Source organism: Gorilla gorilla, chromosome 7, assembly GCF_029281585.2.
Source record: "Gorilla gorilla gorilla isolate KB3781 chromosome 7, NHGRI_mGorGor1-v2.1_pri, whole genome shotgun sequence".
Taxonomy (NCBI): Eukaryota; Metazoa; Chordata; class Mammalia; order Primates; family Hominidae; genus Gorilla; species Gorilla gorilla.
In genome coordinates, this window is record NC_073231.2 from 47,065,246 (window position 1) to 47,081,292 (window position 16,047).

Sequence of the window (16,047 nt, forward strand, 5' to 3'; positions counted from 1 at the left end):
TGGTAAATGTAAGTCAGAGAACTGCACTCTATCGCAGTGTCCTCTTGACTGTCTAAAAAACAGAAGAGGACATCAAGTTCTTCAGCAGGAAAATATGGTTGACTCTTGATCTAGGGGGTCTCAAAGTCAGTAACCAATATATGAACCAGGAAGTTTACAGAATTTAGAGTTGGAAGGGGCCTAGGGATTTTCTTATTTGCAAAAGAGAAAACTTTTAATAACTGACTTTGGCTATTAAATGTAGAGCTAGAACTTTGATTACCATGATTAATTTGATCACAAGATTCCAATACCATAATCTGCTACCAGCTGACAGGGTTGCTGTGTGATTAAAAAAAAAAAGGGAAGGACATTCAAATGGACACTGACATTCCTATGAAACATGCTTAACAAGTCTAATATCTCCTTAGCTCCTCAGGGTTCCTCTTCAAAGCACTGGGCACTTTGAAAGATAACTGTAAAGGTCACATTTGTAATATAAGCAAGAACTTCTTAAACAGACATGTAAGTAACTGCACATAGACATGACATGTCATAGCTCGAGAAATCTTTTAAAGTAAAGTTTACGCCAAATTAACTTCCAACAGCTCCGACTCTCCAGACCATTCTTGGTACTCTTAATGACAGACTGTGCAGCCCAAAGCCTGCAGCTGCAGTGTCAGGACAAATTAGCCTAAAGTGGAACAAAAGTCAATGTGAAGAAATGTGGTATCCGGCAAGGTCTGACTTTTGAAATTCTGAGATTGATGACATTTTAAAGGTGTAGGTACAACAGAATGTGTTTTCCATATTTGTAAGCAATTCTAGGTTCCTGAGCACTAAGAGAAAAGCAAAGTTAATTTCTCACCATAGGAGAAGGCCTCATTATTTTTGTGCACATACATGACTGTCCTGTGATCAAGAAAAGGCATCTTTTAAAAGAATCGTTTTGAAATGTTTATCTCTTATTTGAAATCCAAGAAAGAGAGTAGACATTCATTTCCAAAGAGGACCATAAATCATATAACGCTGGGAGAAAGGTCAACACCACCAGCACAGTACAGTTTTCTCACGTATGCTTAAGGATTTTCAGAACCTCCAAATAATAGCATGATGTAAACTTTGAATAAAAAAGAACACCATCAAGACTCCACTGAACAAAGAACGTCTGACTGGAAATGCTTACGGCACCCTTCACATGGTTGGGCAACTTTCCTCTACTGTTCCACCCCTTCTGCCTGTGCAGCTGCCAGAGTTAACTTATCTTTATCAGAATCACAAAGGAACACTCTCCTGCTTATTTACAAGGCTAAAATGACATCTGGTGGCGCTCTTCTCTGAGAACTCAGTCACTGTTCCTGGAAAACGATTCAAAAGCACAAACTTTTGCAGGGCAACTGTAGGAGTATTCTTGTGCATGTGTGTTAAGTACTAACTGCTGATGTTGCTCAAATGTTCCGCTAGTCCCTGTAGCCTCACAATGTTTTATTCATTGTCCTGTGATCAATTCAAAAAAGCCATCTTTTATAAGAATCGTTTTGAAGTGTTTATCTTTTATTTGAACATCCAAGAAAGAGTAGACATTGACTTCCAAAGGGGACCATACCTCCTATAATGCCTGAAGGTGCTTAAAATATAGTGAACTGTGTTAAAGTTAATAGGATACATCATTAGTGTGTTAAAAAATGTAAAATGGTGACATACTATGAGCTCACCTGGGTAAGGAAAATATGGCTAAAGTACCTCTAAAGGTATTTACTTATTAAGTATACCGACCAAACTTTAGACATTTTACTTCGACCACAGAAAGTATTATTCGAAAAAAACAATCTTCATTACAAAATTATATATTTAATTAGGAAGTAAAACCTAAATCTGTATTTACTAGCAATACCAACTTTAAATATTCTAGTTGCAGCTGACAACAGAAATTCTAACATGCATATGTTGTTGCATAATAGCCTCTTTTTCCTAGTTGGGTATGTTTGTAGAGACAGAAAGGTCCCCTGACCGATTGTGCAATAGAGCCCCAAGATACTTAAGCCTGGAACTACTCTCTCAGACTTAACAAAATGTTCATCTTAATTTCTATCAGATCGAGACAAAACATTCACTCTTTAGATAATAGAGGAGAGACTAAAGAACATGTCATAATAGTCAAATCTGTGCCAATGTTAAATCTATCCCTTTAAAAACATGTATTATTGTGAGGCCACAGGGATTAGTGCAACATTTGAACAGAATCAGCAGTTAGTACTTAACACACATGCACAAGAATACTCCTACAGTTGCCCTGCAACCAAGAAGCTAATAAAAGAGCCAGGCTTTTCAAATGAACACCTCGATGATGACACCATTAGTTATTCAGCAAAAATAAATGCTTCATTAACTTGTCTTCCCACTGTTAAAGGATAGGATGAATTTACCTCAAGGCAGCAACTCAGATATTAACGTTCCCTTACATTTTAGAGCTCACTATGCAGATATACCAGAAATAAGGTGACTTAAAACTCAATTTGTCTGTAAAATACACTGGCCTTTGGAATCCAGAAACCCACTTGGTCCTGACTGCCAATTACTTGACCTTCCTTTTGTTACTTGACCTCTCTGGATCTTGACTAAACTCATCTGTGAGACAAAAGAGGAGATCTCCAAAGTTTTTTCATCTCAAATATGTTACGATTTAGATTCAAGAATTATTTTTCCAATTCCTACCACACACCCTGAATACTGAGGTCACGCTGAGGTATTATTTGCCTAAGACTCTCATAAATGACTCAGTAAGGGATCAACTCCATTAGTGCAGTGGCCAGCATTGAGTGATCAGCAAAAATATCTCATTGAGTATTTCTATGATGTCACGGCTGTGCCTTTTAACATAATATAACTTGAATGTATGCCTCTTATTAAAAAAATTACAAATTATTTGTTTGAAACAATCATCCTTTTTCTGTTTTACTTGAGTCCATGGAGGCTCGATGTGTTAAACAATGAATGCTGAACAGTGTTTCTGAAATCCTGTTTTCCCTGATCTTTCCCCTGCCGGGCCCTAGATGATCAAACGAGTGTTTGATGATCTCCTTCAGCCTCAGGCCCCTCCCCCTACTTAATAACTCTTTATGGAATAATGAAAATAACCCACAAAATTGCAGCCAAATAGCTTGCCAAACAACAGGCTGTCATTAATCTCTTTGCTTTGCCCCAAACTCAAACTGCATCTCAGAAATTGTAATAAAGACAGATCTTCCAAAGGGCAGAGGCTTTGGTTCTGCTCTAGTGACCAGTAACTACTTCCATGACGCATAAACACATGCATGCGAGCTTAGCCACTGTTCAGGCCATCTGCAGTGGCAGACTTCTTAGCCCCTGTTCCAACAGCACAGCTCTCAATGTCCCCATCATCATCAACCCCTGTAATTCCTAAGTGTAAATAGTTCAAATTCTTCCCTGCTTTCTAGTTTGCTTACTGTGAAATCTTTAAAAAGTTAAAATCTTTACGTAAATGAAGGGTAAATATATTCAAGAGATTACACCTGAAAACTTCTTCTGTTTTTAAACACGCACTGTTAGAACTTAGAATTCACTCAACACAAATGAGGGTGTATGAGGTACCTACATTGGGATAGGCATTGTTAAAAAACAAAAATAAGTATTTGTGAACCTCTTAAAGGATTTTAAAGATTGCAGATGGCAACTTTCCTATAAACCAGTGGTTTGGTACATTAGAATCACCTGGGGAGCTTTTCCTCCTGGTGTTCAGGACACCTCTCAGACCAATTATACCAGAATCTCCAATGGGAGAATCAGGCATCAGGAGGCAACGTCCCTCAGGTAGTTCCCATTTGTAGCTGAGTTTGGGAACCAGTGCTCTAGAACAGCGTTTCTCAATCTCAGCACCATTACATTTGGGGCTGGGTAATTTTAAGCCATAGGATTGCCCTATGCATGGAAGGATGTTGAAGCAGCATCCCTGACCTCTCTCCACTAGATGCCAGCAGCAGCTCCACCAGTCTGACAAGAAAAATGTCTCCAGATGTTACCAATGTTTCCTGGGGGCAAAATCACCCACATGAGAACTACTCACTAGAAAGAACATGTACATTAGGAAAGGAAGTCCCATATACTCCAGTGATGATTGTCCCTTAAGTTTTCATTCTCATATTGTAATGACATTTTCCAAGTTTGGAATATATTTGGGGCTGGAAATTGAAAAAAAAAAAAAAGCCAACAACTTAAATATGGACTCAAAACTTCATCACTTTTAGTTTCTATACTTCAAACCACCACTCCACCATGAAATTAAGAAGTACCTTTGAAGGACAATAATACTGATCCAACAAGTCTGATATATTCTAGCTACCTCACAGAGGAACAATATTGAAATGTAATAGAAGATCATACCAATCACTTACCAATCACAACTCTGGTTAAACCACCGAAAATATCATTACTAAATTATGAGAACTGAAAAAACAAAACTTCCTTCTAAGGACAACAAATATACAAGAGACACCATTCCTTCCATTATCCAGCAATGCCACACAGTTCTTCACTGGCTGGCCCTGACTTTCTGCTGTGGTGCTTAGGGCTGTGAAAACTCCACCCTGGGCAGAGCAACCATTCAGACACTGGACCTGAATCAAAATTTAAAAAATAAACCCAGATCAGAGTGGGCCCCAGAGTGCGTGGTCTGACATCTTCCTAGGTACAAGATTCCTAAAGGGCTGGTTAGCTCAGGAAAAAAAAAGTGTGTGTATGTGGGTAAGGGGGAGATGGAATATTGAAAAAGTGGGAAGAGTAGTTCCTCTTCAAACTTTGACGCACATGCGCATAGGAATCACCTGGGCTCTGAATCAAATGCAGACTCAGATTCAGTAGTTAGGTGGTGCTGCTGTGGCTGCTCGGGACCACAAGCCGAGAAGAAGGTTCTAGAGTGAGCCTGAGCAATCTGTCTACTCCCAACCTCACGTGGCTTCAGATCAACTCTCCTAAGAGTTCAGTGAAACAGGCAATATAATTGATCCTCTTTCTGTTCCCAGTGCCTCCTACCCCTAGCATTTATCAGGTAAAGCCTGGTTCAAATCAATGCCAAGAGCCCCTAGTGCAACAGCCCCTAGTATGAATGACCATGGGACTTTGTGGACTGACTCTATGTCTATTTGCCTTGGATCCATTTTTAGCACTAGCAAGCCACCCAATCCCATTAGAGCAAAGTTCGTAAAGAAGAAACCTAAAAGACTTCAAATCCTTCCCTCTGCATCCACAGAGGCTTTGAAGGCTTAGCTTTCAAGACAGGGACTGTAGACTCCGTCAGCCTTGGCACTTACCTCACTGGCTTTCCAACTTTACCTTGGACAAATGAACCATAGAGGCTTTTATACTATGGTAAGCCTGTGAGAAAACCTCATTTAGGGAATAATTACCCCTTTATAGATCACATGCTTGGACTATAAGTTTGGACACTACCAGTGGCCCAAAGTGCACAATTTTGAAAATCCATGATTAACATTTCAAAGGCAAAGCTTATGAAGCTATCTGGAATTCTGATCCCATAAGAATATTATATAACAGAATAAAGGTTTTACATTTTGTTAGGAGATAAGCTAACAAAATGAACTAAACTAAAACCACACTTAACTGATATTTTGGTACCAATTAGTCATAGAACTTTGTTCAGCCAGTCCTTGTAGAAGAGCCCTATCCATTCGTGACTTTTTTTGTGTCTAATTTGTCAATGCTGATATGCAAACTAGGAAGAGAAAGAAGGAAGCTGGGTGACGAAGGATACACTACACTATTCTCAAGGAAATAATAACTCTCTCCAATACAAGCTATGGAAAAGTACAGAAAAGGCCCAGAAACACACAAGTTGGGCTTTCGTAATAAAATTCTAGTATAGTATTGGTTCTTCAGGCTTGAATTTTACATGCTTGTCTAATCTACAGAGCAAGCTTCCTGGGGATATTAAGCTAGGGTTAATCAGTTACTGCTAAACTAACCATGCTAATAAAAAATCAACATTTGAAGATTAATTCTTACACTATACCACAGAGCAAAACTCCTAAGTGACTCATAGGAAAATCTACCTACTGTACCAGGAGCTTTGAACTTGTAGCCCACAGCTAAATATTTGTACAGGCTCTAACCTAGAAGCCTAGGCTGAGGGTTTGGGTCCTAGTTTCTTCCTTCCCTGGCAGTGACCTTAGGGAAGTCCCTTCACCTCTCTGGGTTTGTTTCCTCATCCATAAACATGAGGATAGTGGCTCTACTTAATTCAGAGTTGCTGTGAGGCTCAAATGAGAAAAGTGTTTATGAAAAGGCTTTGTAAACTTAAGTGCTATATAAAAATTTAGTACACAAGGCTCATTAAGCATGTATTTATAGACTATTTTTGTTATACGTGGTATCTATTTTTGGTTAGGTTGTTTCCTTAAGTTCCTGCAAGTCCTGGTTCTTACTATGTATGGCTCCTAGTCCTCCCTGCCCTCCACGCAGACCATATTCTGGTTAAAACACAGTATCTGACCTAAGAAAAGAAGTCGCAAAAACATTGCTAAGCAGTTGCTTCAGCTGCCTAGTCCCTTTCATCCCAAGTCCTAGATGACGCTGGAAAACAACAAAACTTTCCAACACCACCTCCTTTCTAATCCTTCTTTTATCAGTCCCATTTTACTATAGGCAAAAAACGACTGTTATAAGTAAAAATTGCAACACTTAAAGAGTCCAGCAAACATAATAAAAATACAATACGAAATCATTTAGAAGTAATTCATTACACCTTATGCTTCTCTTTCTCAAGAGACTGCAGGACTAGCCCATGTAAAAAACCCTTAAGAAATCAGTAGGGGGCAGTATGTTAATTACAACTTACAGGTGGGAAAATTCAGGCTTTGAATTTTAAGTTTCGCTTGTCCTCCAAATACCCATGTGTTTACATAAGTAACACTTATGTTATTTTGAGCCCTGTTGTTTAGGATAACACTAAGAAGCTGCACCATGTTAATATTCAAAAATTCCAGTACTAAACTATTTGAAGGAAAGGCAAGAAATTCATATTTTATGCAAGCAGAATGTAAGAAACACTTGTGGTTTTTTCCAAACCAAAAAATACAATGCTAACACCACTGCCACTTTCACACCTTTGTGTGATCTTTGAAAGTTTCACAGACCAAGTAATGTTTTGTTTCCAAATGTGAATTCATTGTAAGTGGCTTGTCATTGTAAGGGGCGAATTTGACAGCACTCAAGGTTGCGGCAGTAATTGCCCTTACTTGTTAAATATTCTAGCAGCATTTGCTGCAGTGTTGAAAGTTTTATGAAGATTATAAGAGGATATTCATTTTTTCCCCCTGTGGCTCACTTCATTTCAGTTTCAGAGCGTTTAGGAAAATGGTCCCTGACAGGTGTGAACCTGAGTTTTAAGAGAATTGACAAAGTAAAAAAGAAGAAAAAAAATTCAAGAATGAAATACACTGGGGAAGCTCTTCAAGTAAAAAATGTTAGCATTCCTTCAGACCACATGAAAAGGTTTGCGTCCCCTCGCATCCACTCCAGTGTGGGGATGGCATAGGCCTGTATAAACCCAGGGATGCAGGTGACTGGAACTGGCCAGCCAGGTATGTCAAGGCAAATGAATCCCAAGGCCATGCTCTGTCAGCCTAGGCTCTGAACAATGGTATCTTAACAGAATGATAATTCACAATACAGGGAACCTTCTGAAGGCTACCTATTATGGGGACCAGCTGTATGCTTTAGAAAGAATCAGAAACCCCCATCTTCTGAGTTATTTTCCAATTATGTCTATATGGGGTCTCAGCCTAAAGGAGCTTCTAGGTCAGTTGATAGAATCTAGAAGTGTTAGTTCTTTGAATAGCTAACTACTATACCAACTTCTGATAAGAAAGATTAACACATTTTAATCTGATCTCTGGAGTTACAGGCTCGAAACATTGAACTTAACCCATTCAGCTGAGGCAGGAAATAGTTCTCTATTTCTTAAGGACTATTAGATTTTGTCATACTCCAAAGATTAGTTACAAAAGACCCTTTCTCTCAGGAAAATACTGGTTCTATGTGCAGGAAATAAGATACAAATCCACCCTGCCAGTACACCCCCTAGTGGAACTTCAGCATAGTACAGTTTGGGGGTCCAAAAACATCCTGGGTATTTAGGACTTTCCCAGGTCCAGTGGCTGTAACTGCACCATAATCATGTCTTCTACTTATTACTGAGCATAGAAAAACAAGCAAGCAAACAAACATACCATGTCATCTGCACATTTATCCATATAGGCAGACATCTGGATTAGACACATGCAAATAGACTACTTATCATAATTGAAAGAGGCTTAATTTTAGTTTCCGAAAGAACTAAAGCAGAAATTTTAGATGAATTTGCTATTAATATTTCTCAACTCAAGACAAAACTTAAATGTAAAGGGGTTTCCTACTTAAAATTCGTCTAACTCTCAAGTGAGGCTATTAAATTTTCTCAGATTGTCATGGGTTAGATATATTCAAGTTACTAAAACAGATTCATTAGAATTTGCCAAAGATCTCGAAAATCTGAAGCATGATCAGAGTAAAAACAAATGTATGAGAAGAGAATAAGTGGAGTGTCAGCAGTTAAGTATTAAACTATAGGGTTTGTAGTGACCCAATCCTGCAATGAATGGCTAAGGACTCTGCCGGGGCACTCTGCATTCAGTCTTTTTGAGAAAGCTATTCAGTGTTAGCATTAGCACAGGCTACACAATGCTTCCACTTTGACATATCCTATAGATTAATTTCTATTTGGGCAGAAAATGGATAAAGCCTGGGATGTATAATGAGGCAGAAAAGAACAAATACCAACTTTGCTTCCTTCCAGGAATTGAGATAAATAGCACAACTCACTCCATGATCAAACAAGAAAGGGCCATTCCTTGAGCCAAGAATTTCACGACTATTTTACAGGGACTGCCATCTTAAAATATAAAGATATTATTAAGTGAACATGAAAATATTTCAAACTTGTTTTTCTTTCTCAGGAATAGTGACAGATTTTTTTCTGAACTATTCAACTTCTGTTGTCTTCAAGTAAAACAGGACTCAAATGGCAGAACAGCCAAGCAGAGGCTCTTGTGTGAAGCATAAGTGTGTGCAAGACTCTCTCCAGGCACAGTGAGGAGTCCAGCCCATCTGAAGTTTACAGTAGATGAGGGGATAAATAGGTGCTGACCTGGAAAAGCAGGTGGAAATCAGCTTTGGAAGGCCCAGGATGCCATGCTAATGAGCCTGGACTTCACGCTGTGAGCAATATGGTCATACAAGCGTTTTAAGCAGGCAGATAACAAACTCAAGGCTGCTTAGATGACCCTAGGTTGGAAAGCCAAAAGCGAATACAGGAAAAGAAGATCAGAGGCACTTTCAAGAGTCCAGGCAAGAGGTGATGGAGGCACACAGGATGAAGTAGGAAAGGAAAGGGGCGATCAATCAAAGCACACGGGCACAAGCAAATAGTCAGGATTTGGGGACCCATGAATGTATGCAGGCTGGAGAGGTGAAGATAATGCTGATGTTTCTAAGCCTGGTGACCAGGGAATGCAAGAAGGAGCAAAGAGGAGTTTGTTCAGTTTTGTGACATGCTGCTTTAAGAGAATGTGTGGCGCAGTCAAGGTAGTTGAAGGCAGACAGAGAAGCACGACAAAGTGGGCTTATCATGGAAGCTAAAGCACTTGAGTTTCAAGGAGACGGTCAAGAGGGTCACATTCTGTAGAAAGATGAAGCTGCACACTGGATTTGGCAATGAGGGGAGGGAGCATTGCTGTTTTTTTCATTTAGGTTAGAAATTATGACATTGGTTATTTAGCAGTATTTTTTAAACAACGGAGAAAAACAGACACAGATTAGAACATACTGAAGATGTTGGAGAACTTTTGATCTGATGTAGCGTCTGGTTCCCTATTCACACCAGCTATGTAAAGTGATATTTTATCATGTCATAGATTTTGATTTCTAGTAGCAACAGATTTGGGCCCAGCATGTAATGTATCAAATACACAAACTCAAAGTTCAATGAGCATGTGATCCTATTTGATGTATATAGGTATACAGTCCCAGGTACCAAGCAGTTCCTATCAAAAGAGATGTTTTACTCAGTTTTCAACTGTGACTACAAGAATAAGATAAAATTGACCCCAGGTCAATTTACAACTCTGTTTAAGACATTGAAAGTACTTCTAAAGTTCAAACATTTTTATACATATGACATATATTTAATAACAGAAACCAGTTCTACTGGAGACTTCTAAAAATAGGCCATGAATTCCAACTGTTTAGTAGCTATCTTAAGATAGGAAATCAATATTCTCTATAAACTAATTAGTCTTACAGTTATTATGGTAAGCAGAAAGAAATACTGGCCAAATATTTTTATGAATACTTTAGAAATGATTTTTGAAATTCTAAATGTAAGAAACCTTGAACAAAACTAGTTTCTGTAACCAGAGAACAGAGGAATGCAGTATGTGAGATTAAAAACCAGTAAATCACATAAGAACCTAAACATTAATGATTAGGGACCATTCATGAGATATTAGGTACAACTGCAGCACTAATGTCTTTAAGTGCTACATTACTCAGATCTAGCTGGTGGGCTTTTACTCTTCCTGGATAGATTTTAACTAAATAGACTTTAGACATTTGGATATAGATAAATGCTTAATTCAGTAATTAGTATTTTAAAACTGTGAAACCTTTTAAGTTAAGTGGTCTATTAATTAACTACCAATTATCTTGTCTGACTACCATATCAATAGAAGTAAATTACCTACTAGCTATTTGACAGATTTAGTCCTTTACCATGCAAAAATTCTTCAGAATATAAAAGGCCTGGAGTGAAATGCTTTTGCTTCCCCCTTTTGGTTAATCAGGGATCAATTTGCTGCTCACGTATAAAGGCCAAATGCAGCTCTTTGGTTAAAAAGGATCTACAGATAAACTTTGGCTTTTAGAAATAGCAAGCTAAGATTCTACTTCTCTTAAAAAATAACAAGTAAAGCAATGTTAGTATTTTGAGGAAAACATGGGTTTGCATGGAGACCAACTTTCCATATTTCAAAGTAGAATACAGAGAGATATTTTTCTTTTCCTTTTTTTGAGACAGAGTCTGGCTCTCGTCACCCAAGCTGGAGTGCAGTGTTGCAATCTCAGCTCATTGCAGTCTACAACCCCTGGGCTCAAGTCATCCTCCTGCCTCAGCCTCCTGAGGAGCTGGGACTACAGGCACGTGCCACCACGCCCAGCTAATTTTTGTATTTTGGTAGAGACAGGGTTTTGCCATGTTGCCAACACTGGTCTTGAACTCCTGGGTTCAAGCAATCCACCCTCCTCGGCCTCCCAAAGTGTTGGGATTACAGGCTTGAGTCACTGCACCCTGCCCAAGAGAGGTATCTTTCAAGTTTTTACATCTCACCCAGATACAAACAGCCCACATGAATAATTTCTATGCTAGTGTTAAAGTGCATGATAGTGCATTCATTTTCCATGGTCTTGTACTGGGTGTTTCACAGTAGATTATGCTGACTAGAACCTACCCCAAATCTATCACTAAGTCTTGACTGGTGACCAGGAGAAGGTTCCTAGGAGAGCTACTGGTGATGGAACAACATTGGAAGATGAAGTGTCACAGCAGACTGGAAGGCTGTACAGAATTATGCCAGGCTGAGGAAAGGCTTCCAAAGGGTACAGAAATGGTACATGGTTAAGAGGGAAGGAAAGAATTGCTAAGGGGGTCCTCTTTTTGAGGACTGATCATTGGTAAATATGAATGGCTGTTACACATTCATTGTGAGCTTCATTCAAATTGGCATACCAACACCAGCCTTACCAAGTCACTAGCCTCACACCAATGAGCAGAGTTCTAACACAAAATAGTAAAAATCAGAACACATGTGGGACAGGGAGAATGGAAAGTTATGTAGGAAAGCAAAAGAAAATATGAGTGATAACAAGGGTGAGACAGCCCTGGTTTGCAATAATGGTCTTACACAGCTTTAGTCCAACATAATGCTCACCTTTTTCTTTCTTGAGATGGAGTATTGTTCTGTCACCCAGGCTGGAGTGCAGTGGCGCCATGTCTGCTCACTGCAACTTCGGCCTCCCGGGTTCAAACAATTCTCCTGCCTCAGCCTCCTGAGTAGCTGGGATTACAGGCTAGCACCACCACGGCTGGCTACTTTTTTTGTATTTTTAGTAGAGACAGGGTTTCTCCATGTTGACCAGGCTGGTCTCGAACTCGTGACCTCAAGTGATCCGCCTGCCTTGGCCTTCCAAAGTGCTGGGATTACAGGTGTGAGCCACCGTGCCCGGCCCATAATGCTTACCTTTTAAAACTTCAGAACATAGACCCATGTGAGTATTCTCTGAATAGGTTATCTTCTAAATATTTAAGCCTATTATTATCAAATATTTATTGAGTGACTTAAGAATAGAATTTTGTTCCAGGCAAAGGAAAATGAAAGATGTATATAATAAACTGCCTTCAGACAGCTTGCCATCTACTTTGGGAGAATGATAACAAATGCTGTGAGAGATTAATGGAAAGAAAAGAAAAACCTTAGATGAGTCATTTAACCCCTACTTCACTGGAAAACAAAGGGTTGAACAAGAAGGTCTCTGGATTCTTGCAACTCTAATATCCAAAAATGCCAGAAGTGCTGCAGTGGGAAGGAAAGGTTATATTGAAACTTGAGCTACACCTTAAAAGACACGTGGAATGGAGGAAGAGGGTGTTTCAGGTAGGGGGAATAGCATGCGGACTGGTTTGGGAGTGCCCACAGCTTTTCAGTGAAAGTCCACATGGTTTTCTATTTCACTCACTTTTGCTCTGAGTCAGGATCAACATACTATTTGTTGAAATACAGGTATTAACTGTATTAACTGCTGAAAACAGATATTAACGGTTACTTAAATGTCTGGTTCAGGATGATCTGTTCAAATGACTGAACAGTTCTTTGCTCAGCTGATGGACTTTTAAAAATGTATGGGGTAACTTCTTTTCCATACCCAGATACAGTAAAAAGACACACTCATTATTTTTTCTGGAAGGAAAACAGCACATGCCAACGTCAACACATCTTTGAAAAGTTGCCACCAACGCTTCGCATAAGAGGACTACTGGAAGGGAAGCTGAATTCAGGTGGCTCTTGTGACACTCCTTAACCCCTGTTAAAAAATTCACTGTAAAATCTATACTGAATTTTCCTTTAAATTTTGGTTGCTAAATCAAAACTTCTCAAAAGATTTGTAAATTTCAGCAAGAAGTCAGAAATTCCAACTCTAAAATGAATTTTCTGACTCAATATTGAAAATAAATTCTTAAGTTTAGATGCTTGGGGAAAAACAGCTGGAGAATTCAGGAGCCTCCCATATTTTAATACAAAGTGACATCATTACCATCAAGGCTTCCAAGAACTCCTTAAATTGTGTGGTTAAGCAACATCTCAAAGCACAGTGATGACTCTAGGAAGGTGCTATGCTCCTCCCTGGTATACAGATTCAGGTCCAGAATAATTTTTCTATTTAGAGATTTGATTTGACTTCCTCGTTATGTTAAAAAGTAGCCTAATATTAGAAAGACAGTATATCAATTTATATGCATTTTCAAAGCTAAGGCTATGAATTTTCTGTGCTTTACACACACTAAATTAGCATTCATTTTATCAGATGTCTTCCTGGAGCTGGTTTCTTGTTTTAAGTATTTAACTGCAGATTGTATGGGGTTTCTTAAAAACCTGATTACACTTAAAATTTTACAATTAAGCAAAATAATCATGCAGACAAAGTAGGCAAGATGGCTAAACTTTAGAATACCTGGTGTAGGTAAAAGTTTACAGTTATGTAATCTTGCATCATCTTAGTCAAAGGTTACTGGAGAAAACAATCACAGTCAGTATCTGCGGTTCATAATGAACCTACTGATAGTGCTGTAACTGTTTAGGGCTGACTTAAATCAACTGCAGTTTTTACGGCAGCTTCATCTTTACCATTCTTCAAATATGAAAATGACACTTCGCCTCCCACTTATGTATGTCTTTTATTTCAAATGGTAGTTGTTTTACTCAGGATTAGTCATGAACACACAAGATTCTTGATAAATTCTATGTCAAGTTTATTTGGTTGGACTGCCTTTTATTCATCTAACCACCCCTTTGACACCTGCTGCCTGTTCCTGGGGACCCAGCCACAGCAAGGACTTTAATTCAGTTCCCCACCCCCACTGAACAAAACACACACCTACAGGCAAGCTGAAGTTGCCCAAACTGTATTTGGTGATTTCCTTACTTGTTTAAAACATATATAAGCTCAGGTCATTTATATATTCATTTCTAGAGGTTTGTAAATGAATTAAATAAAGTTCATGTTGGCCGGATGCAGTGGCTTACACCTGTAAACCCAGCACTTTGGGACACTGAGGCGGGTGGATCACCTGAGGTCAGGAGTTCGAGACCAGCCTGATCAACATGGTGAAACCCTGCCTCTACTAAAAATACAAAATTAGCCGGGCGTGGTGGTGCATGCCTGCAATCCCAGCTACTCGGGAGACTGAGACAGGAGAATTGCTTGAACCCGGGAGGTGGAGGTTGCAGTGAGCCGAGATCACGCCATTGTACTCCAGCCTGGGCAACAAGAGCAAAATTCCATCTCAAAATAAATAAATAGGCCAGGTGCGGTGGCTCACGCCTGCAATCCCAGCACTTTGGGAGGCTGAGGTGGGTGGACTGCCTGAGCTCAGGAGTTCGCAACCAGCCTGGGCAACACCATGAAACCCCATCTCTACTAAAATACAAAAAATTAGCCAGGTGTGGCAGCATGTGCCTGTAGTCCCAGCTACTCAAGAGGCTGAGGCAGGAAAATTGCTTGAACTTGGGAGGCAGAGGTTGCAGTGAGCCAAGATCGCGCCACTGCATTCAGCCTGGGTGACAGAGTGAGACTCCATCTCAAAAAATAAATAAATAAATAAATAAATAAAGTTCATATTTAAAAATAAAACATTAAAATAAGCTTCCTCCAAGAGCAGAGAAAGGGTTTGATGCTTGAGGTGCAACATTTGAATAAGTACTTTTAAAGCCAGATTAAGTTTTTAAGCAGTTGCTAAAAAATTAATGAGGTTTAATGTGACCTATTTAGGAGAAACAGTTCTTTGTTGTGTTCTATTAGAAGGCTAATCCGCCTATGGAAAAAAAAAAGGAGAATCCTATTTCTTTACTCCTTCTTTATTGAATCGTATCTGTCTACAAAAGGAAAGGGAAAATACTGTGAGGAAAAAGAGCATAAAGTGGGTCAGCAGTGTGCAGTTATAGGGGACACAGTCACACCTACCTTTACTGAAGACAAGTTGAGATGAAAAACTGGGGTTACTTTTGCCCCTAGAGCAGCAGAAGGCCCTGCTCCCCTCCGTAGATCATGACATTGTTTAATGGTTAGAAGCGGACATTGTTTAAATCCCCAGCTTACCAGGTTTCACCACCTCGCTTCCCTCTCTAGGGTCCTATTAGGGTGATACTTGCGAGGCACTGTCTAACCCAAGACAGTCCCGAGGCATCCTGCAACAGGAAGATGCCCTGGACCCAGTGGATGGTCAGGAGACGCAAAGTGACTGCCAGGGTGGCCTGGGCACTCCCAACAGACCACAAATGTTGATTTCAGAATCTTTGGCACTTTCCAAAATGTGGCTGAGCAGTATTTTGGAAGCCTAAATCCTGACTTTAGAAATTCATAAGAACAACCAATGTTTTATAAACTCAACAGAAAGTAAAATAAACAAACCCAGGGCTTTACGCTCCTTCGTGTTATTTTTATGGCAATCTTTCAAACTAGTTCAAAATGTTCAATCCTCTGCCCTCTCAAAAATACTGAGTTAGGGGTGGCGGGGGGGTGGGCGGGGACAAAACGACTAACAGTAACCAGCATACACTGCAGTTTACCATAGGGAAGAGCTAAGGAGACCTTGTGGCGAAAGAGTACAGGTTGCTTTCAGGCTGGCACTGAAGTCTCTCTCCTTCCCAACCTTCTCATTGAGGAGGG

General features: G+C 39.5%; 1 protein-coding gene and 1 long non-coding RNA gene across 2 annotated transcripts in view; one reads left to right on the forward strand and one right to left on the reverse strand.

The window, feature by feature from the left end:
- Window positions 1–2,903, forward strand: part of LOC109028031 (uncharacterized) — a 59,188-nt gene extending 56,285 nt beyond the window's left edge. The window contains exon 5 of the long non-coding RNA XR_008668012.2: window positions 411–2,903. This is a non-coding gene — a long non-coding RNA (uncharacterized lncRNA). The remainder of the gene's footprint in view (window positions 1–410) is intronic.
- Window positions 1–16,047, reverse strand: part of RDH10 (retinol dehydrogenase 10) — a 30,290-nt gene that overhangs the window by 11,388 nt on the left and 2,855 nt on the right. The gene's annotated exons all lie outside the window — the stretch shown is intronic.